At 46.6% G+C, this 22735-nt stretch overlaps 1 protein-coding gene across 4 annotated transcripts in view; it reads left to right on the plus strand.

The window, feature by feature from the left end:
• The first annotated feature begins 10331 nt into the window (after positions 1-10331).
• Positions 10332-22735, plus strand: part of LOC142497521 (pleckstrin homology domain-containing family A member 7-like) — a 57958-nt gene continuing 45554 nt past the window's right edge. For 2 of the 4 annotated variants that reach the window (XM_075605398.1, XM_075605399.1), the window contains exon 1: positions 10333-10728. The gene's annotated coding sequence lies outside the window, so the exon portion shown is untranslated. Of the gene's footprint in view, positions 10729-22735 lie in introns of all 4 variants that reach the window. The other 2 variants (XM_075605400.1, XM_075605396.1) reach the window with 2 other exon arrangements.

Raw genomic sequence — 22735 nt, forward strand, 5'->3', positions numbered from 1 at the left:
TGGCTGCACTTAACCAGCTCCCTGCTGGATTCAGAGGCAGTTTTTTCAACAGGTCCCTGTTACAAATGTCTTTAAACAATTTTTTATTTTTTTAATGCTACAAGTATTTTCTCATAGTACAGAACTGATTTATTATTAAAAAAAAAAACAACACACATGTAGGATATTGCGTGAACTGCAGCTTTCAGTGATATATGTTGGTTCTGTTCTCTCCCATATGGCCAAGAGGTCCCTTAAAGAGACACACGCCTCTCAGGATGGGAAAAGACAAACACTGTCCCATTGAGAGGCCCCTATCACATACAATTTTAAATTAATTTTCAAAGAAACAAAAGCGGGCAGATATTTGCCTTTAGCATGATTCATTTGTTTTAGGAAGAAAATGACATTTGTAACAGTGTGTCTTTTCGTTGGCTGCCAAGGATTGCACCTTTTTTGTAAGTTATGAGCTCCTTATTTTATGTTTTATTATTTGGTCACAACCTGTATGGCTATCATGTATCTGTACCGTAAAAAAGTCATCTGTACTGAGAGCCCCAGGACAGAGATGCAATGTGCTACCTTCCTTCGCAGCAGTATAAATATTGTGGCTGAATTCTGCAGCAGCATGATACATTGAAAAACCAAGCAAAAAAACATCCTTTTACTCTCTAGAAACACAATCCTAAAGACGACACTTATTGAATGCTCACTTGTAAACATCCATAAAAGAACAGATCATTACTCGCAAAATTAGTTTGGTCTTGGGACCAAAACTCCTGAGTAGCTTGTACGTTAAAATAAATACATCTTTTTACAGCTTGAAGACATCTTGCCGCCTAACACAAGCCACTTGTATGTTATTTAACTCACTGCAGCCTAAAATGAATAAAACACTACTGCAGCATTAAACCTGCAGTGTAATAAAATAATAATTTTCTTCTTTTCCATGGAAACCTTCTGTACTTTTTGCCGAACTTGCGCGTGTTAGGTCTGCGTCATATTACATGCTAAGCACAGCTTAGATGACAAATTTAACCCTTACATTGCTATTGAGGCCAACAAGGCATCATTAGGGTTGCCAGGTGTCCAGTATTGAACCGGACTGTCCTATATTTGGGCACACTGTCCAGTAAAAAATTAGAGGTAATACTGTACATGTATGTGCCCAATATTACCTCTCCGGACATACTGACCTGATCGGCTTGGGGGGCTGCAGGATTTCCCTGAGCTGAGAGAGAACAGGGCTGTTGCTAGGGGGCTGGGCAGTTTCCTCCATCCTGATTGGCTGCTGGGTAATGCAGCCAATCAGGAGGAGGTGTCAAGAGCCTCAGGGTAGGACCAAAGAGAGGAGGAAACGGCATGGAGTGGTGAGAGGTGTGTGTCGAGTGTGTTGCACCCTTCACCAGCCTGTTCGGTATTTTTGGAGAAGCCTTCTGGCAATCCCATCTACGGCTAGGAAGAAGTTAGTGGCAATCTGATGTTAAAACGATCACGTAATAACATAAGTGGATGGATGAAACCTTGTTTTGGTGGGTCTATTGTTTTATTCAATGGCTGGTTAATGATCCAGGCTGACCTGATTATTCATTTTCTTAAATTAAATATCTAAACGTCAGAATCCTTCATAAAAGGTTTTCATAGTGTAGCCCCCTGTAAACAGCACAGGCTATACCTATCTCCCTTCTACAGTGGTAAGTCCTGTTAAGATCAGGCACCAGTACTCATCATGGGTTTTCCCCCTTCATAGCCCTGCCCTGAGTGGTAGATGCAGGCCTGAACTCTGCTGCAGGCGTGAGCAAGAGGGGAGGTTCTGCTGACATCACGAGAGGTGGGGCTAGCTCTATATTTAGCAGCCAACTCCGGCGAGTAGTGTTAGTTTATGCTGAGAGTCTGGAGTTGACGGTTAATTATGCCGTGAGTCGAAGAGTCCTGCGAACCGGTCCGAGGAGTTGGTGGAGACGCGGTCTCCCCTGCGCAGAGTGCAGGAGCAGAGAGAGGAGAGATTCATCTTCCTTTAGTAGAGCTGATAGAGTTATAGACCTGGTGGACCAATGCCCTCACCCCACTGCCTGGGGTGATGGGGAGAATCCAAGCCCCAACGCGAGGATAACCTCGGGGGTGGGCCACGGGGTATTGAAACACTAGCCCAGACCATCCTGTCGGAGGAGAGACTTGGAGGGAAGGAGAGGAGGAATTATCTGTGTGGAAGGAGAGCGGCGTAATTAGCAAGTCTTGGCTGTTGTTGCGGCTACTGGAAGCCACTACCGTTGGGAGATTGCTGATCTGTCAATAAAAGAGACAATCCTTTGTTACCAAAGACTGTGTGTGAATTGGAAGCTATTACCCTGGGACCCAAGGGGTTCTTCTATACAGGTCCTGTCCCATATTCCTGGGAGTATAGAAGATGGAGGCGCTGCACCACTAAGAGATCATGGAGGCTACCACCCCAGAAGCCTGGTCCTTGCTCCCCAATAACATCGCGGGAAGCTCAGGCCCTCCTAATCCTCGCAGGTATGCACCACACCGCATGTAATCTGCCCTCATGTACCCTAGACACCACCGTAGAGTCTGGGGGAAGCGGGGAAGCAGGGTTACAATAGGTTTTTTTAAGATGCCTGTGCATGGTTTCCTGGATGGTGAACTTGCCTTGTTGGCATAAAGAGATGAGCCTGGTTCCAGTGCACTGATCCCTTGTTTCTACATAAACATGTATGTAAAATACACATTCTGCCCACTAGATGTTAGGTGGTTCCAACATCTCAAAGGGAATACAACACAGGGGATGAGTGTAGTACAGAGGAATACATCTCCAGAGATTCGGAGGATACTATGTTTATATCCAAAGAGAAAAGGGAGAAACACAGTGCCGTGTTGGGGGAAAAGATTGCCCAATAAGCACGAATGGATGATGTATTGGCAGGGGATTGAGTAGTCTGCACTTGAATGTAACACAAGTTGTGGATGCTTTAGGGCAGGGGTGCGCAAACTGGGGGGCGCGACGGTTGCAGAGGCCCCGCTCTCTCTTCCCCAAAGCATTTAAATTAAATGCCGGGGGACGGCGCAAGGCCTTTGCAACTTCACTTACAGGGATTCCGTTGGCTTCGGCGACATGTCGCCATGGCAACGTGGCATCAAATGACGGAGGGGTCACGTCATATGACCCCACGGCGGCATTTGATGCTTCAGACCAAGTAAGGGGGGCGCGTGCAGGGGTGGAGGGCCGGCAGTGGGGCGCAAAGCAAAAACATTGCACATCCCTGCTTTAGGGTACAGTAATGATAAAGAACACTTATGAGCACATTCACTTTTTTCAGACAGGTACCCAAACTTGCCTTGCCCCACTGTAAACCACGTACAGTTCTTGTTTCCACTGCAGCTAGAGATTCTGGGTATGCAAATAAGCGGCACTTTTTTAAAATTCTTTTTCAATTTAAGACCTGAATGTGTCATACGGTATGTGTTTTATCATTGCTGTACTGTACGGCGAAGGGTTTATTACATTCACGGGAAGAAAGAACTGTAGGTGATTGGATGGGAAGTTAGGAAAGTGATTTAAGGAGATGAGCAGACACTGTTCTGGGAGAAAGGGAAATTATTCTAGCTGCAGAATCTTGGAAAGATTATAAAGGAGAATGTTGCAAGACAGGGAGGCCTGTTGGGTTACAATAATTTAGATGGGAGATGATGGCATGCATTAATGTTTTTTTTAGCAGTATAATGACAGAGTAACAGGATCTTTGCAGTGTTACAGAGGAAGAAACACAGAGGTTTAAACAGAGCATGAGTGTGAATGAAGGAGAGGGAGAAGTCAAATGAAACACTTGGACAATGTGCTTTGGTGACTGGATACATGGTGGTTCAATTTGCTGTGATGGAAAAATGGGGTGTTGGGACTGGTTTTAGGAAGAAATCTGAGTAGCTCTGTTTTAGACATACATTATTACTTTTTGATGTGGTTGGAGATCCATTCAAGAGGCACTCAGACTAGAGACGATTGCAGGTGTGAGTTTATGGGTGGATAGATCTATGTACTGATGTAGCGGCCCTTATTCGAACACTTCACACGTCATGTACATCGGAATCCTGATTTGAAACCGCGGGATGAATTCCAGCCTTCCCGCACTAAGATGCGAGCGCGGCGAGAGCAGAAAAATGAATTTTAGTGTTCTGGCTTTTAAAAACATGAAATTGACACAGTAGCACAGTACTGTACACATTACAATTCATCCATTTTATTGCAAACGAAGAAACAGAATTTATGAAATTCAAACAAAACATCCGCGATAAGCGCGGGTTCCTAGGGCGATTGGCCGCGGTCATGCTGCGTGGGGAACAGCAGAGAACTCAAAATCGGCGTCGTGATGTGTTCAAATAACGGCCGCTCCATCAGTAGATATCATCTCTGTAAAGGTGATGCCTAAAGCCAAAGGAGTTGATGAGGCCACTAAGTGTAGTGTGTGTAGAGCGGAAAAAAGGAGAGGTCCCAGAACAAAGCCTTGAGGAATATCAATAGACAAATAAGGGGATGAAGACCTGTTGGCAAAATACAGAATATGAGGAGAAACTGGATAGAGCTTGGTTATGGATACCAAGAAAGCATAGGGTCTGAAAAAGAAGAGTGACCAATCATATGGAAAGTGGCAAAGAAATCTAGTAGGAAAAACAGAGAAAAATGATCTTGTGGGGATCATTCATGGAGATCATTGGCTACTTTGGTGAGGACTGTCTTGGCTGAGTGAGCAGTAGGAAAGGCAGAATGTAGAGGAATTAGGAAAAATTAGCCGACCTAGTAATTTTGAAACAAAAAGCATTGGGGAGACCGAGATAGTTAAGTTATGTAGGGTCAAGGTTAAACAAAAGCTGTGCACACCTGCCTACTAATGTATGCAAGCCTAAATGGTCAAACTCCAAGAACTAAAATCTGAGATTTAGGGACTGGAAAAACAATGACACAGTTAATGGAAAAGTACTGGTGCTCGGTTTTGAAGTGTGAAACTTCTGATGGTAGAGTCAATTACACTGATTCCAAATCAGACTCTCAGAAAATCATTGAATTTAAGTCTGTTGGGGTCAGTGTGATAATAATCCAGTTTTAGTATTAATATTTACATATTGTGGTAGCAATGAGTAATACCTTTTATTTATTTATTTTTTTAAAGATTGCCCTGCATCATTATCACTTCTTTAGTTGGCACGCATGGGTACGTATTGCGTATAATTTGTTATCGTTCCTTTTTGTTTTTTTGGTGGCAGTTTTTTTGGCCCAAATTTACATTTTGAAAGCAGTGGCATAGAAGGTTAAAAGTCTATTTATTGTAGATCCACTAGATGTTTCTAGGTGGGCTTTATCCACTTGGTTGCTTACCCTCTATAAATACAAAGTAAAGATATGTTTGTCAGGCCCCTTCAGCACCAAACCTGATAATAAATGTGTGCTGTTTGCCTTGATCATAAAGTCCTAAGACCTAGATTTGTCAAACTATGCAAGAAATAAAGTTTACCCCCCAGATCCTACTATCCCTGCCAAGCTAAGTAAATGCTAAGTACTATACACACATTTCCCCTTAATCTTCCTTGTCCTTGGCCAGCTTATGTATGGCCAGAGTAGTTCATAACCTCCAACTGACCAATGTGTTCAATTGCATATTTAAATGGGGAAGGACGCATCTTATCTGACTTGAGGAAAAGTTGGGGAAAGAAATGGACTTTAATCCCTATGTTTAATTGCTCGACACACATTGATCTGCAAATATTTAAACATGTTTCTCCTTAATCCCAATTTTTATTTTGTTTGATTAAAACGTTACAAAGCAAATAAATGTATCCGAAAACTGTACATTTAATATTTCACTTGCTCTTACTGGTGTGTTGAGTTTCCACGAAGGAGACATGAGCATTCTTTTATTTTTTTAATCTCTGCACACCCAATTATTGTATATATTTTTAAAAACCTTTTTGTTGGTCCAATAAAAGGTATCACAACCTATAACACATATATACGCGTTCTTATTACAACTAAATAAAACCATTGGAGTTTAGGCCACAAAAGTAAACTGACCTTTTGAACCCATCAGTTCTGAAGAAGACTGTGACCCATTGCCCAGCGACCCCTTCAGTACTAAAGGGGCCGTCCCTCGTAGGATGAACGGGAATTAAGGACAGGGTGTGTTTATTAGGTTAAATGGAGCAGTGGGGGAAAAACTGATTGAGTAGAAGTGTTAAGAAAAAAAAGCATTGGGAGTGTTTTACAATCCTTAATTAATGTATTTTGGTGATAAAACTGTCAGTTTTCAAAATGAGGTGAATAGTGGTCTTTTGTATTTGTCCATTGAATAGTAATTATGAGGCCATCATTCGACAAACAGATAAAGATAGATAGCCGGAGACACTGCCCGAGACCAGAGACCATGCAAACAAACATTTAACTGGATCAAACAAGCAAGGCCCCGCTCAGGCAGGCTGCTACGCGACGTGCGCACGGTCGGCACTCTTGTATGTTTGACAATGGGAGTTGTCAAACAAGAAAAGTCTCCCGGCGGCGAAGTACAGCGTGGTCGCTGCTGCACTTGAAGGAGACAACTGAAGTTGTAATTTCAAGCGGCAGCCGCGCCACGTGTACTTCCCAGCCAATTACATTACACACCCACTTTGTTTCTTTTTTATTCATTAAATAGATGATGTAAGTCCCGCCTCCAAGTCGCGTCATTCAGTTTGCTGGGGATGAGCACACATCACCTAGCAGAGGCGCGCGGACGCAACGTAATGTAAGTAGGCTGTCTGAGCTCAGCCTGAGGCCTCGTCCAGGGTGGAAACATGCGTGCTGGCGCTCCAGCGCTGCGCCCTGCTTGGCCGGGCGATTCCTGGCCGGCTAAGTGCGCGCGCGCATCTGGGGGCGCGGCCACATCACAGAGCTGGTTCGCCCTCATTGGGCGAACCGCTCACGTGACGCACTAGCGAGCAGCAAAATCAATTTTGCTTGCTCGGCAAGCGGATGAGCGCCGAGCAGGCGCGCCTGCCCGCTCACGCAGGCCACGTGCATTGTCGCAACGTGTCCAGCGTGAGCTCGCGTGCCCGCTCAGCACCACCCTGGACGAGGCCTAAGGCCGCGCTTATAGTGCCAGCGACGTTGCCCGAAAACAAACGCATTGCCGTCGCGTGCGCTTGTATTAAGCGCGACGGCGACAATGCGACGGAGTGACGTCACCGTCACGAAAACTGGTAGCCGGCAAAATTAGATTTTTCAAGGGCTGTCGCCTCATGTGACGGCCCTTGAACCAATCAAATGCCCGGAAAACCGCGACGACGCCGCCCAGCGAAATATAACTTTTGCCTGTGGCGACGCCGACGGGTGACATCACCCGTCGTGTCGCCATCGACGGCACTATAAGCGCGGCCTTAGGCTGTGGACAGGCTGGGAGCGGGTTGTGCTGGCGCTTGAGCGCCGTAACGACATACTCTCTACTCGAGCGGGCGATTTCTGGCAAGCTAGTTGCGCACGGGGGGGGGGGATGTTGGGGGGTGCGGCCATGACGTCACGGAGCTGGTTCCCCCTCATTGGGCGAACCGCTCACGTGATGCAGTAGCGAGCAGACAAATCAAATGTGGTTGTTTCGCCAAGCAGCAAGCGCTCAGGCACCCGCACACACCCTCACCCTGGATGAGGGCATTCAGAGTTATCACTCTGCTCGTGCAGAGCGTGAGTGCGCGCTTCGCTCCTCCCTGGCCACAGCCTAAACACGTGAAAGCAGCAGTCCGTACAGCTCACAATTTCTTTTATTTCTTTTTTTTAAGTTTACCTGAACTGTTTGGTCCCCCAGAGATGATACATGGTCTACTAATCCTGCAAAGACCCCGAAGATTCCCGACCAACTAGCAAGCTTCCTCTCGGTAAGAACACTTGCCCGTTGGGCACCAAACGTCCGCAGAGAGGACGTTGGGACTTTCCATTCTTGACCTCGCTGCCATTTTGTTTTTGCCAAACCCAGCACAAAAACATCCAAATATCTGGAAGGGGGTTGGGGGAAAGAGGGAGAGTCAAGAGGTTGGGGGGCACAAACTGGATCCTGTTCAGGTGCACGTTAAAATGAAGGGAAAAAAATAGGGGGTGATCAAATCTTTCTAAAGCAGATAATTACCCTGTACATTCCCTGTGTTCCCCTGGTATTGTCACTTAGAATTTGCTGACCTGAGCTTTGTTGACAAACAATACAGCTGCACTTTTATATATAACTGGGATTAGAACATTCACTTCTGCTGCTGTTTCTTTCCCTTTGTATGTGCAGCTGCTTTCCCCCGCGGGCCCAGTTTGACTCCTAACAAAGTGTGTTGTCCTAATGATTGTTTTCCCAGTCGGAAAATGTTTAAATAAATAACTAGAGGTAGAATAATACACAGATTAGAATATAAAACATATGTTGGACTATTTCCTCATCAATAATGCAGCAGCCCCCGCTCTGTCTGCTTGTAGCTCTGAAAGTGTTTATCATGGAACTACACCTAGGGTTTGGCTCCTCTAGACTTGTGGGTCAGTGCTGCGTCCAGACATTGAGTCCCGAGGCTCAGGGTCCCAGTGCTTCTAAAATGCTTTTTAACCCATTAGCTGACAGACAGGTCTGCATCAGATTCTGCTACAATGCATTGCAAGACAGCCTTGCACAAAAGGGATTAACTCATTATGTGCAATTGTAGAGCATTACGTTCTATAGTGCCGGGCGCGTGCTACGGCGTGCGCGCGCGCAGAATTTTAGTTGGCTGACGTCAGTCAGACTTTCTATACAAGGGCCACGCGCGCGCACGGCAGGGAGAGGGGAGCCGACAGACAGCGGCGAAGATGAGGAAATTCATCTTTTCGTGGCGCTACCGGCGCTGAATGTATGTATATGTGTGCGTGTGTATATATGTATGCATGTGTATGTATGTGTGTATGTGTGTATGTATTTGTGTCTGCACAAGTCTAATACATTTTTTCTTTTTACTAATGTTTTTTTTTTTAATAAATATTAAATTACACACACACACACACCCATATACATACACACACACACATACATATACACAAACACACATAAACACACTCAACACTGTATACACTCAACACAGTATATTCACGAAAAGCATGCGGCACGTGCACGCGCGTTCGCATAGACACGCACGGCCGCACGCTGTATATAACAGCTTAGGGGGCTGAATTGTATCTATAAGCAAAACATATTTTATATATATATATATATATATATATATATATATATATATATATATATATATATATATATATATATATATATATATATATACACAGTGGTTGACAATTCACACAAAAATCTACTCGCCACCTAGTACCAAACGTGTGCTGCTTGGGCCAATATTTACTCGCCCGGGGCGAGCAAATGTATAGGTTTCTCGAACCAATATATATATATATTCGTTGTAGAGGTCAAAGTAATTAACTACATTCTTTGAGTATTGAGGAAAAAGTAATTAAATGTTATTTTTGACAGGAACATTTGTCTTTAAAAAGGAAGGTACTTTGATACGACTAGTTCTGAAGATTAGGTGTTTTTAACAAAAAAAATGTTTTTTTTCTTTACTAAGCCTATTTTCATGAAAAATTTAAAAGATGCACTTAATGAGGTGTGTGTCTGTGTCACACCCTAGGTCTTGAAATTTAAATATCAAATGTATTTAAACATTGTTTCAGCTCACTCTGGAGCCATGCTCAAGACCTGCACCCATGCAGTTAATTTAACTTTATTGGAGTGCCATTATATCTCTACAAGTATGAATGTGCTGCAACACATCACACAGCACGTTCACACCCAGAACAATTTAAACAGAATTTCTTGCATATGCAATACAGCCAGGAACCAGAGCTCCAGATTCCGATAAAACCTACGGGAGGTGTGAAAATCTGTTTATGTTTAAATGGGAGGTTTTCTAACCTACCAAAGACCACAAATAGTGTAAATGCATTTCTGATGGGAAAGCCTGTGCATTTAGTGATAGGATGGTGTAAAGAATAGTGAGTGTTTCCTTGCTTCCTAAAAGGTGGATTTTGAAGCAAGACTTGTTTTGTGAGACAGGGAATTGACTGAACAACATCACTGAACAAAAAGCCATAAATGCAAAGAATGGGGCAGTTTTTCCTGCTCCATAGGAATGGCTGTTACATGCAAATATACAACATATACTCCTATTTTTTGGCTTTTTTTCTGTTGCCTCTCGAGACATGTCTGGGATAAGCAGGGAGGGGGAGTGTTCAGCTAGGAAACCTAATCCTGCCTTTTGGAATCTGGGCTGTTCCCAGAGGCTGGGCTGTGTGATTGTTCTGGGAGAGACCCGGCCTCTCACTGAGAAGGGGGGGAGAGAGGTTACAACCAGCAGGAGGGAGAGGCGAGAGAGAGGGGGGAGGAGGTGTGGTGAGAAGAAGGGAATGAGAAGTGAGTGGCACAAGGTGTTTTTTGTTTTTTTTTAAGTAGAGTGAATGAGAGGAAAGCGAAGGGGAGAGGAGGAAGCAGAGAGGGAGAGTACAAAGGGAGCGAGGCACATCAAAAGAGGGGCAGGGAAAGTAAACACAGCATGTTTGGGGAGCGGGGGAGGAGAGAGAGGAGCGGGCAGGGAGAATAGGCCGGCAAGGATCAACAACTTGGGAGACAGGAGAGAGGGGACGGGAGGCTGCGTGCTGATGGGAAGGCAGGGAGTGCTGCAGGAGTCACCTCTGCACCACACGGCAGCATCGCTGGGAATCCGGTAAGAGACACTTGGGAATAACTGATCCAGGGCAAACTTTTCTCTTTCCTTCCGTTTAACCTTTTTTTTATTGTTATAGGATATTTAACCCCCTGGTTGCCAGAATGTGTGTTCAGTGGCGGCGAATGTGTTAAGCCACCTACATGTGCTTGTGTGTGACCAGCATTTTACTGTTGTGGATTTTAACCCCTGCAATGCCCAGGTTGTGCTAATTTTGCTGGGGGGGCTGTAAACCCGTTTGTTGCATCGGTGACCCCTCTGTCACCACAGCATTACTCGAGCATTGTATCTGGGTGGGTAGGTTGGGGGGGGGGGGGTGCGTTTGTGATGTTTGTTTGCAATGTATGTAGGAGCCATTGTGTAGTTAGCAGCAGTGGGACGCACATAGCACAGCTGCACGTGTGCGGCGGCACCAGGCACAGCGACTTTCTGCAGGAGGTTGGTCAACAAGCCAGTGTCCTGCAAACACAGGAACATTTTTGGGTGGGGATCTTGTACATACGCAATCCGTAACATAATGTAAAAATGTCTATACGGGATGGGGGAGGTGTTTGCGCAGCACCAACGTAACTCCATCCCCCATGATCCGCACCCCTAGATCCAACCCCCCCCCTCAACCCTAGATCCAACCCCCCCCCTCAACCCTAGATCCAATTTCCCCCCCCCCCTCAACCCTAGATCCAATTTCCCCCCCCCCTCAACCCTAGATCCCCCCCCCCCTCAACCCTAGATCCTCCCCACCCTCAACCCTAGATCCCCCCTCAACCCTAGATCAAATCCCCCCCCTCAACCCTAGATCCAATTCCCCCCTCCCCCTCAACCCTAGATTCCCCCCACCCTCAACCCTAGATTCCCCCCCACCCTCAACCCTAGATTCCCCCCCACCCTCAACCCTAGATTCCCCTCAACCCTAGATCTCCCCCCACCCTCAACCCTAGATCTCCCCCCACCCTCAACCCTAGATTCCCCCCCCACCCTCAACCCTAGATTCCCCCCCCACCCTCAACCCTAGATTCCCCCCCCCACCCTCAACCCTAGATTCCCCCCCCACCCTCAACCCTAGATTCCCCCCCCCACCCTCAACCCTAGATTCCCCCCCCCACCCTCAACCCTAGATTCCCCCCCCACCCTCAACCCTAGATTCCCCCCCCCCCACCCTCAACCCTAGATTCCCCCCCCCCACCCTCAACCCTAGATTCCCCCCCCACCCTCAACCCTAGATTCCCCCCCCCACCCTCAACCCTAGATTCCCCCCCCCCCACCCTCAACCCTAGATTCCCCCCCCCACCCTCAACCCTAGATTCCCCCCCCCACCCTCAACCCTAGATTCCCCCCCCACCCTCAACCCTAGATTCCCCCCCCCCACCCTCAACCCTAGATTCCCCCCCCCCACCCTCAACCCTAGATTCCCCCCCCCCCACCCTCAACCCTAGATTCCCCCCCACCCTCAACCCTAGATTCCCCACCCTCAACCCTAGATTCCCCCCCCCACCCTCAACCCTAGATTCCCCCCCACCCTCAACCCTAGATTCTCAACCCTAGATTCCCCCCCCCCACCCTCAACCCTAGATTCCCCCCCCCACCCTCAACCCTAGATTCCCCCCCCCCCCACCCTCAACCCTAGATCCCCCCCCCCCCCCACCCTCAACCCTAGATCCCCCCCCCACCCTCAACCCTAGATTCCCCCCCCCCCACCCTCAACCCTAGATTCCCCCCCCCCACCCTCAACCCTAGATTCCCCCCCCCCACCCTCAACCCTAGATTCCCCCCCCCCACCCTCAACCCTAGATTCCCCCCCCCCACCCTCAACCCTAGATTCCCCCCCCCACCCTCAACCCTAGATTCCCCCCCCCCCCACCCTCGACCCTAGATTCCCACCCTCGACCCTAGATTCCCCCCCCCACCCTCGACCCTAGATTCCCCCCCCACCCTCGACACTAGATTCCCCCCCCCACCCTCGACCCTAGATTCCCCCCCCCACCCTCGACCCTAGATTCCCCCCCCACCCTCGACCCTAGATTCCCCCCCCCACCCTCGACCCTATGTCAGATCCCCCCCCCGACCCTATATCCGATCCCCCCCCGACCCTATGTCCGATCCCCCCCCTCGACCCTATGTCCGACCCCCCCCTCGACCCTATGTCCGACCCCCCCCCTCGACCCTATGTCCGATCCCCCCCCCTCGACCCTATGTCCGATCCCCCCCCCCTCGACCCTATGTCCGATCCCCCCCCTCGACCCTATGTCCGATCCCCCCCCTCGACCCTATGTCCGATCCCCCCCCTCGACCCTATGTCCGATCCCCCCCCTCGACCCTATGTCCGATCCCCCCTCGACCCTATGTCCGATCCCCCCTCCTCGACCCTATGTCCGATCCCCCCCCCTCGACCCTATGTCCGATCCCCCCCCTCGACCCTATGTCCGATCCCCCCCTCGAATCTATGTCCGATCCCCCCCCCCGACCCTATATCCGATTCCCCCCCCCGACCCTATATCCGATTCCCCCCCCCCCTCGACCCTATATCCGATCCCCTCCCCCTCGACCCTATATCCGATCCCCCCCCCTCGACCCTATATCCGATCCCCCCCCCCTCGACCCTATATCCGATCCTCCCCCCTCGACCCTATATCCGATCCCCCCCCCCTCGACCCTATATCCGATCCCCCCCCTCGACCCTATTTCCGATCCCCCCCCCTCGACCCTATATCCGATCCCCCCCTCGACCCTATATCCGATCCCCCCCCCTCGACCCTATATCCGATCCCCCCCCTCGACCCTATATCCGATCCCCCCCCCCCTCGACCCTATATCCGATCCCCCCCCCCTCGACCCTATATCCGATCCCCCCCCCCCTCGACCCTATATCCGATCCCCCCCCTCGACCCTATATCCGATCCCCTCCCCCCTCGACCCTATATCCGATCCCCTCCCCCCTCGACCCTATATCCGATCCCCTCCCCCCTCGACCCTATATCCGATCCCCCCCCCCCTCGACCCTATATCCGATCCCCCCCCCCTTGACCCTATATCCGATCCCCCCCCTCGACCCTATATCCGATCCCCCCCCCTCGACCCTATATCCGATCCCCCCCCTTACCCCGTCCCGCACCCCCCACCCTTACCCCCGTCCCGCACCCCCCACCCTTACCCCCGTCCCGCACCCCCCACCCTTACCCCCGTCCCGCACCCCCCACCCTTACCCCCGTCCCGCACCCCCCACCCTTACCCCCGTCCCGCACCCCCCACCCTTACCCCCGTCCCGCACCCCCCACCCTTACCCCCGTCCCGCACCCCCCACCCTTACCCCCGTCCCGCACCCCCCACCCTTACCCCCGTCCCGCACCCCCCACCCTTACCCCGTCCCGCACCCCCCACCCTTACCCCCGTCCCGCACCCCCCACCCTTACCCCCGTCCCGCACCCCCCACCCTTACCCCCGTCCCGCACCCCCCACCCTTACGCCCGTCCCGCACCCCCCAACCTTGGATCCAGTCCCCGTCCCGCACCCCCCACCCTTGGATCCAGTCCCCGTCCCGCACCCCCCACCCTTGGATCCAGTCCCCGTCCCGCACCCCCCACCCTTGGATCCAGTCCCCGTCCCGCACCCCCCACCCTTGGATCCAGTCCCCGTCCCGCACCCCCCACCCTTGGATCCAGTCCCCGTCCCGCACCCCCCACCCTTGGATCCAGTCCCCATGTGACATATACACATGCTACAAGAGACCAGATTTCAGCTTCCTCTCTTTTGTTATGCTCCCAGCAGCTCTGGAGGGGCTTGTACTTAATTGAACAATGTAACCCCTTCACTGCCAGAGAGGCCTGCAACACATAATGTGTTGCGGGCCCTTTTGGCAGCAGAGGGGTAAAAGCTCGCTGTTGCAGGACTACTTAACCAACTTTCGATAAAGGTGCAGCGTATGTGGACATGAGCCCTTTGTAATACCATGAGGTATTTATTGTAAAAGTCCCACTTCAAGGAGTGTCTCCCCCTTGCACACCTGCTAGTGCAGCCTGTTTGCTAACTGAGTGTGTCGTGACGTGACATTTGGTCATCACCTTCACACTGCTCTTGATCTGTTATGTTTTATTGAAGGAGTGATAATGTTACTGCCTCTGAACTGGGTGATTCGGGTTTGAATCCCAGCACTTTGTAACCCCGGGCAAGTCACTTTATTTCCATGTGCACCAAGCTTCAATTTATTCGATTTTAGTGTGTGTGTGTGTGTGTGTGTCACTTTATTCTCGTCGAGTTTCGTGGAATATGCTGGTTATCATAGATCTCACATTTTCTATTTTAAAGATGGATGGAAACAGAAACTTAAACACCTCATTTATTCTGTTGTTTTTTTGGATCTATTTTGCTCTTAAGATTTTAGGAGTGTAAACTACAATTGGAGTAATTGGGCAATTTTAAATATGGCTGCCTCCTTTTTCTTTCCCAATTCTACTTTCAAGGTTAGCAAGGTAATATATTATTCTGCATACCTAAAGTTGTGGTTTTGTTGATTTCGATCCTGAAATGAATCACTCTTAATGTCTACATTTGCCCTATTATATTACTTTCATTTAGTATGATTTGGTATACACACTTATTTTGGAAGCCCAAGTCTTTGAAAGAAGACATCAAGCCTTGCGTTTTATGTCTGGAAGGGCATCATCTTTCAGACCTCCTCTCTTTGTTTGCCTGTGGGACATGCCTGTTAACACACCTACTGTGACTTACTGATGACACAGCGTGAATCACAATGCCTCCTCTGTTATTATGCATTATAGTTTGAGCGGTCATTATCAGACAATGATCAAACTCCTTGCAGGGCAGTAGACAACAAGGAGTTGAGAAATAAACTGAAGCAGTCAGAAAGCTGATTAGTTCTGCCCACTAATGTGCAGTCAGGTATACAATTTTAGTCCGGATTTATCTCCTCTTACTGGAGATGTAATGAGCAGGTTTTTGTTTATCACACCCTACTGGTGATCAACTTGCAACTTGTTGTTTTGGGGGAACCTTTTCTAAAAGGGAAAGGGGAGAAGAACGTAGATCAGCAATTTGGGAGCAACCGTGAAGTCTTCAGGACAAATACCTAAGCAAGTTGTCTTCATGATCGGTAGAGCTAGGCTAGTTGGTAAATGAATGACAGAAATCTTGGGAACCCTGGTGTGTTGGTTGCTCTGGAGGAAGGAACTGGGAGAGCTCTCGAGTGGATGATCATATTGACCCGATGTCAGCTCATCCTCTTGTTCTTGCTGGTTTCTCTTCTCTGAAATAACTTTTTGCCACACTTGTCGTTGCGGTCGTGGCCACTCCTCGCTTGGTGACTGGCACTCCTAGTTTAAAAGGAAATGCCAACCGTTGTGGTTTTTTTGTCACAACAGTGATACCTATAATGATGGCAAATGGGCGTTCATTTGATATGGTTGGTAAGCACTGGAGCTGTTCAGTGAATAGCCCTCATTGACTTTCAGCTAGACCTTCTCTAACACTATTATCTATTTGTAGCTGTCTTGGAGTTTCGAGATTCCTTTTTTTTGCCAAACAGGTGTACAGCTTTTTTTTTTTTTTCCCTTGCCTTGGTCCGATGAGCATACCCTGACTGCTATCAATGCCTTTGTGGGGAGTTGTAAGGAATGTGCAGCTGTAATGTGGTTTATAAACCCAATTGAATAATCCCACACTGCACCGACAGACATCCGTGGGTGACAGTTGCATTCATAAACCACTCAATTTGCTGCTGTTAATCATTTTTCTTTTCTCTTTGCCATCTCTGTTGGTCATTGTAGGAAAGCACCATAATCTGCATTGGTACTTAATTCTGCTGTTCCAAGTCTCTAGAATGTAAATCTAATTTCCTCCCTTATTTGTAATCTTTATTACATATAACTGGTTTGGGCCCTCTTAGCACACTTGGTAAAACACAATGTATTACCGAGTACACATTGTCTTATCTTCTATCAAGAAACTAACTGGGGATAAGAAGCGCATAGAGATGCAATCTCTGCAGACGGCTTCCATTCATATTGAGTAGTGGAGATTGTACTGAGTACATACACAGAGACTGTGTCTCAGCCTCTATTGTGAACGTACAATTAGAGAGATTGTGCCTTATCAACAGACTGATGAGTCAGAGCAGCATGGGGCCACTTCCAACAGAGGTCACAATCGCTCACTTAATTTGTGATCAATACCACATGTACTAATCAAAGTCTGCTGCAAAATCATTCTGAAATGCTATCTAATCTAACGGACAAACAGGAGATTTAATTTAATTTTCTCCCATTGGATGAAATGAACTGGTATCTGGCAACACAGTTTCATATTGTTGCATATTGCCTTTATAAGGATTACAGTGGCAAGTTTCGCACACATTATTTAGGTGAAGTTTCCCTTCACACAGAGCTGATTCTTGGGAATCTGTCTGGAATGCCTTTTGCTACATGACTGCGGTGTTGGTTGAGTCATTTGCCAAATAACTTGGATACGATAAACATTCTGACCGTCTTGTTTTTTTGTTTATTTTTTTTATCGTCTTATGGAATGAGACATGCATCAAAGAGAGGATGAAGCTCAACAGAAATGTGTCTAGAAAGATGTAAAATAAACGGAAGTGAGGAGATCAATAATGTTTGATTCCTTTTTAGTGCAGGAAGTGTGAAAAACACTTTACAGTGCGAGGTACAAAATAATAACATAGTAAATACTCAACATCAAGGCTACATCTGGCCAATATGCAAACTGTTCTCAGTGTTGGTGAGTAGAAGGATGAGTAATAGAGGTTCATTATATAATGTGATGCCTGATGCTCATGAAAGTACATACTGGGTTTTTTTTCCACCACAACAAAGGCATTAAAGTGTTAAAATTCACTCGCCAGTTGTGTCCTTTCAGGGAGGAATAATATGGGTCCTAGGCAGCCTTTTTACAGGTTTGTTTTCTTTTTACACCCTCAGGGGTCTTGTAAACTAGGCAGATCCAAGTAATTGTCCAGGCTGTGACGGTGTGCAAATCCTGAAGCAGCACAGCCTGTGCACTGGCTTTAATGACCTACGGCAGCTGAGATCACGTCAAAAAGGGTGGGGATGGGGGTAGAAATGGACAATCGGAGCACAAGTTATCTGTAGTATTGATGCTGCTGGGGTTCACATCCCTATGTATTTGTGCCTAAACTAGACACAACATAAGTTATGGTGAGTAAAATTGACAAAAACCCTCCACTGTATAGTGTACAGCAAATATAAATATCAATTGTGAGCACATTCGCACGTCTCAGACAGATCTGCAGCCCTGCTTTTCAGCATTATCTCTTGGCATACAATGCTTTCACTGCAGCAAAGGATTCTGGGAAATTGCATACATATGAGCACAGTGTCACCTTTTTGCTCCGTCTATTTTAACATGGACCACTATAAGCTTATGCTTGCCGTATTCCACAGCTTTTCCTAAACTAGGAATTTAAATAATAGAACAAAGGTGTGGATGTTCACTTGCAGAAACGTGTTAGTTTTTTTTGTTTTGTTTTTTTGACTCATTTGTGTAGACTGGGAACTAGATGGGATATAGCGTAAACCATATAGATCATGAATATTAAGTATTAGACTTGCCCACACTATTTTAATTTATTTGACTTAAAAAAAAAAAAGAAAGTGTACCCCCAATGGCGGAATTGCTGATTTTTTTATTATTTTACATCATTCAAATCAGGTGTTCCTCTGGACCTCCTCGTTCCTGAGATACTTACCAGTTCAGTTGCGTGTGTCATTCCCCCCCATTAACATTGTGGCTTCCTATTGTCTGAAGGACCCGCAACATTTAGCAACTGTTATGGGTTTTTTTATCTAAAGGAGGAGGACGGAGACACTGGGAACTAAATGGGTAAGTGTCTGGGGAACTGGCGGCGTCCTTGGAGCTAAACATTAAATAAAAAATAGTACAAGTCAGCCCAGGAGTACCCACCATCTTTGGATTCTGTTAAACCATCTATACTAAAAAGACCCCTCCTATTTGTACATGGAATTCATGTGATTCGGGATCCATTTTGTTTCCCCAGACTGAACCGAGTGTGGAATATAAGAAACACATTTTAAGGGAAACACTTGATTTTGTAGGAAAGTTAGAACTGCCTCTGGAAGAATAAATCATTTGGAACGGCAAGAAAACCTGTGTTGGGCCCATTTTATTGGGACAAAGAATCCATATTTTCATACACGTGGAATGTTTATTTTCAATGGGGAGCCAGCCATGAGCTTTAGCTTTAATGTGTGAGACCTGTAGATGCGCTGCTGGGTGCCTGTCTTTGTGGCACTTTATTTCCACCATGTCCTTATTGCCTGCCTGCAGCCTACTAACGTTGCTGTAAATCATTTGTAGGTTGGCTGCAGACAAAAGGAAATCAGGGGATTTGAGTGCCCCATGATATTTAAGAGCACATATGCGCTTAATAGCATTTTACAGCCTGAATATTGAAAATCAATATTATTCTATGACTCTTTATCCTTTTGCTCCCAGCGGGACCTGGCCCACTAGCTGTAAAATTGTGGTATGTTGGTAATGCAAAATGCAGCAAAAACTGTAAAAAAAATTATCCAAAATATGTAGCATTTTATATAAAAAATGCTTGGCCATTTGTCTAGAGTAGCAAATGAACATATATTCGTAGCAATTAAGTATAATCCTATTGCAAGGCTGAAAATGAATGAAAGAGATCACCGATTTTTTTTATTTTATTTACCAATCATATATCCTGCTAAAACTACCCTGGTCAGTTTTTCAGGATATCCCTGCTTCAGCACAGGTGGCTGTCTTCGACTGAGCCACTGATTGAGCCACTTTTGCTGAAGCAGGAATATACTGAAAACCTGACCTGTTGGTTGCCCATTGAGGACTGAAATTACCCACCCCTGCTGTAGTTGAATATATTCAGTAGCACTGCATCTTTAAGGCCGCGATCAGAGTGCCGGTGGTGCGCGCCATCAAATATCTGGTGTCAAATGACGCTGCGCATAGTGGGTGCAACCGCACGGAAGCGCAACGGAGCGGCTGTATCCAGAGACGTCAAAATACATCTATCTATATCTCCGTGTCGCGTGTCAGTCGCACGCCGCCGCCAGCACTATAATCGCGGCCTAAGCCCTTTGCTGTTGAAGATCTGCAGTGCAGTAGTATACAATCCATTTCATTGAGTAGTCTGAAATGCATTATCATCCAGTTGCCCAAGGACAAGAGATATACAGTATTAAGCTTGGGTAAACAGGACTGGAATCAAATTTGTAAAGTGTCTTTTCAGGAGACATGTATGTAGACAGTGCTGCTTCTTCCTGCAGATTACCTGCTCTGTGGATTAGTGCCAGTAAAGCACCAAACTAATTTTTTGTGTCTTTGTTGGTCGCTAGTAAGTAGAGATGGGTCAAAATCCACTTCCCGAGCTTTCCATTCAAAATCTGTTCTGCGACGTAAAATCAGTCAACGGATTGTTATAGTTTCTAGCCATGTGGATTCATTAAATTATGCCATTTGTATATAATCCGTTGACTATGTAGAATCCAATCTGCGGATTCAGCCATGCCTTCCAACGGATCACGGAATCCGCGGGTTGAAGTGTGTGTGTGTGTGTGTGTGTGTGTGTGTTTTAGGTTTAAAACATGAGACACATTCAAATCAGCAGTTTAAACCTCCTGAATTATTTTTAGGATCAAGTTTATTTACAAACTGATCAATATTTTCAAAACGTATGTTTTCAATACAATATTTTCAATACTTTTGCAACAATGCCTTTTTATAAATATGCTCTTCTTTCTGAATCTGGGTATTTTCTCCGCTATGTGTGAAAGCAGCACTTTATAATGCAACTTTATTTAGCATAGTTGTCTGCAGTGTTGCTTTTGTACCTAAATTTGTAAAGCGCCAACATATTCCGCAGCGCAGTACAATGGGGGCCCAGAGTTATGTATATTAGATAAACAGAAGGACATACCAAATAAGAAGTGCAAACTGTTCAATAGCCCTCATTAGCTTTTGTATCTGTTATTCCATGAGTAAAGTTATGGAACAAACTTGCAAGACGTATAAGTGAATGCTTTGCTTCACTGAAACGCCAGCACACCTTGCATTTTGCTGAGTAGGGCTGCTGCTTTGATGTGAAACCTGAAGCATTGTGCTGGATGATATTCTGGGAAAGCCATGTGGTGCTTTTGCATTAATAGACTCATAAAATGAGAGGGTGGGGTCTGGCCTGGCTTGCAGAGAATGTCCTGTCTGCATTGTGGATTGTATTTATTTTTGCAGGCTGCAACATTGGGGTATGTCCTCATGCATGGGCCCTGCAGGGAGCAAACTTTTTAATTATTACGCGCATTTATTTATTCAAGGTTTGATTCTCTCCCCCGCCCTCCCCCCCTTGTTAAGGGATATTAGCCAGGAAAAAACGAAATGTAGTGTGTTCGGTGGAAGCCAGTAGGAAGTGGAAGATATAGTGGTCTGCCTGACCCAGGGGGAGCAAGCAAGGGACTGTGACACCTACATTACCAACATCTACATGCAGCAATTTATAGGCTTCTTTGTAGGGTGTGTGTGATTTAGAAATGGTGAAAGAGGACAGACCAAGAGCTGGTAATAAATATTGGGTCTCGGTGACAGTGTAGTAATGTGCACCACAATTTCAATCTCCTCAATGTCAAGAGGCCTGCAATGAATAATTAGGCATCAGACCATTATCCTCTAATGGGGAAAATTGTCCATTTCCCTGCCCCCCCCCCCAATAAATAACAATAGAAATGAGGGTCTTAGAAGTGCCATATCACAGGACTGGTTAAAGTTACTTTACATAACATATTGTGGTTTGTCTACAGGAGATATAATAGATGTGTTTTTTTTTTTAATAAACCTGGTGGATCATATTTAATCACAGGGCTGTTGCGGGCCACCACTTGGGGCTGCTGCTATCTGTGTGAATGAGGCTTTGGGACATTGGGCTATTTTCTGATAATTATTCCGAACAGTTTAATCCAGTCCATGTTTTGTAGGTTACTCCAGCGCCTTAGCTTGCCCTGTATTGTGGGAAGATCACTGGAGTATATGTGAATTTTATGATGCACGTGGTTGGCAGAAATAGGAGTGTTAAGCCACCATGAACCCCTTGCAGAAATGTGTTATAGCTAATATTGTACAGACCACCAACCAACCTCCACTGGCAAACATTCTGCAGTTTCACTGCCAACAAGTATGTTAATGCATTTAGTAATGTAGCTGTGTGTAGAGTACAGAAATGTTCCTAAAAAGTTGCATTGTTTTTAGTGGGCTATAGAATCCTAAACAATCTATCCTAAACGCTGCTGCCAGAATCACTCTACTCTTTCCTAGATCTGCCTCAGCATCTCCCCTCATGAAATCCCTCTCCTGGCTTCCGATCAAATCCCGCATCTCACACTCCATTCTTCTCCTCACTTTTAAAGCTTTACACTCTTCTGCCCCTCCTTACATCTCAGCCCTAATTTCTCGTTATGCACCATCCAGATTCTTGCGTTCTTCTCAATGATGTCTTCTTTCTACCCCCTTTGTATCTAAAGCCCTCTCCCGCCTTAAACCTTTTTCACTGACTGCCCCACACCTCTGGAATGCCCTTCCCCTCATTACCCGACTAGCACCCTCTCTATCCACCTTTAAGACCCAACTTAAGACACACTTGCTTAAAGAAGCATATGAATAGCACTGTGGATATTCTGAACACATGATACATAAAGCTTGCCCCCCTGCAGACGCACTTACCAGAACTCCCTCCTCCTGTCTCTGTACGTTCTCCCTGTACCAATTAGACTGTAAGCTCCTCGGGGCAGGGACTCCTGTTACTTTTATGTCTAAAGCACTTATTCCCATGATCTGTTATTTATATTATCTGTTATTTATTTGTTTACCACGTGTATTACTGCTGTGAAGCACTATGTACATTAATAGCGCTACATAAATAAAGACATACAATACATGAATACATTGCGTTTCCCCCACTGAGATGATTTATGGG

The sequence above is a fragment of the Ascaphus truei genome, chromosome 6, assembly GCF_040206685.1.
Source record: "Ascaphus truei isolate aAscTru1 chromosome 6, aAscTru1.hap1, whole genome shotgun sequence".
NCBI classification, from domain to species: Eukaryota; Metazoa; Chordata; class Amphibia; order Anura; family Ascaphidae; genus Ascaphus; species Ascaphus truei.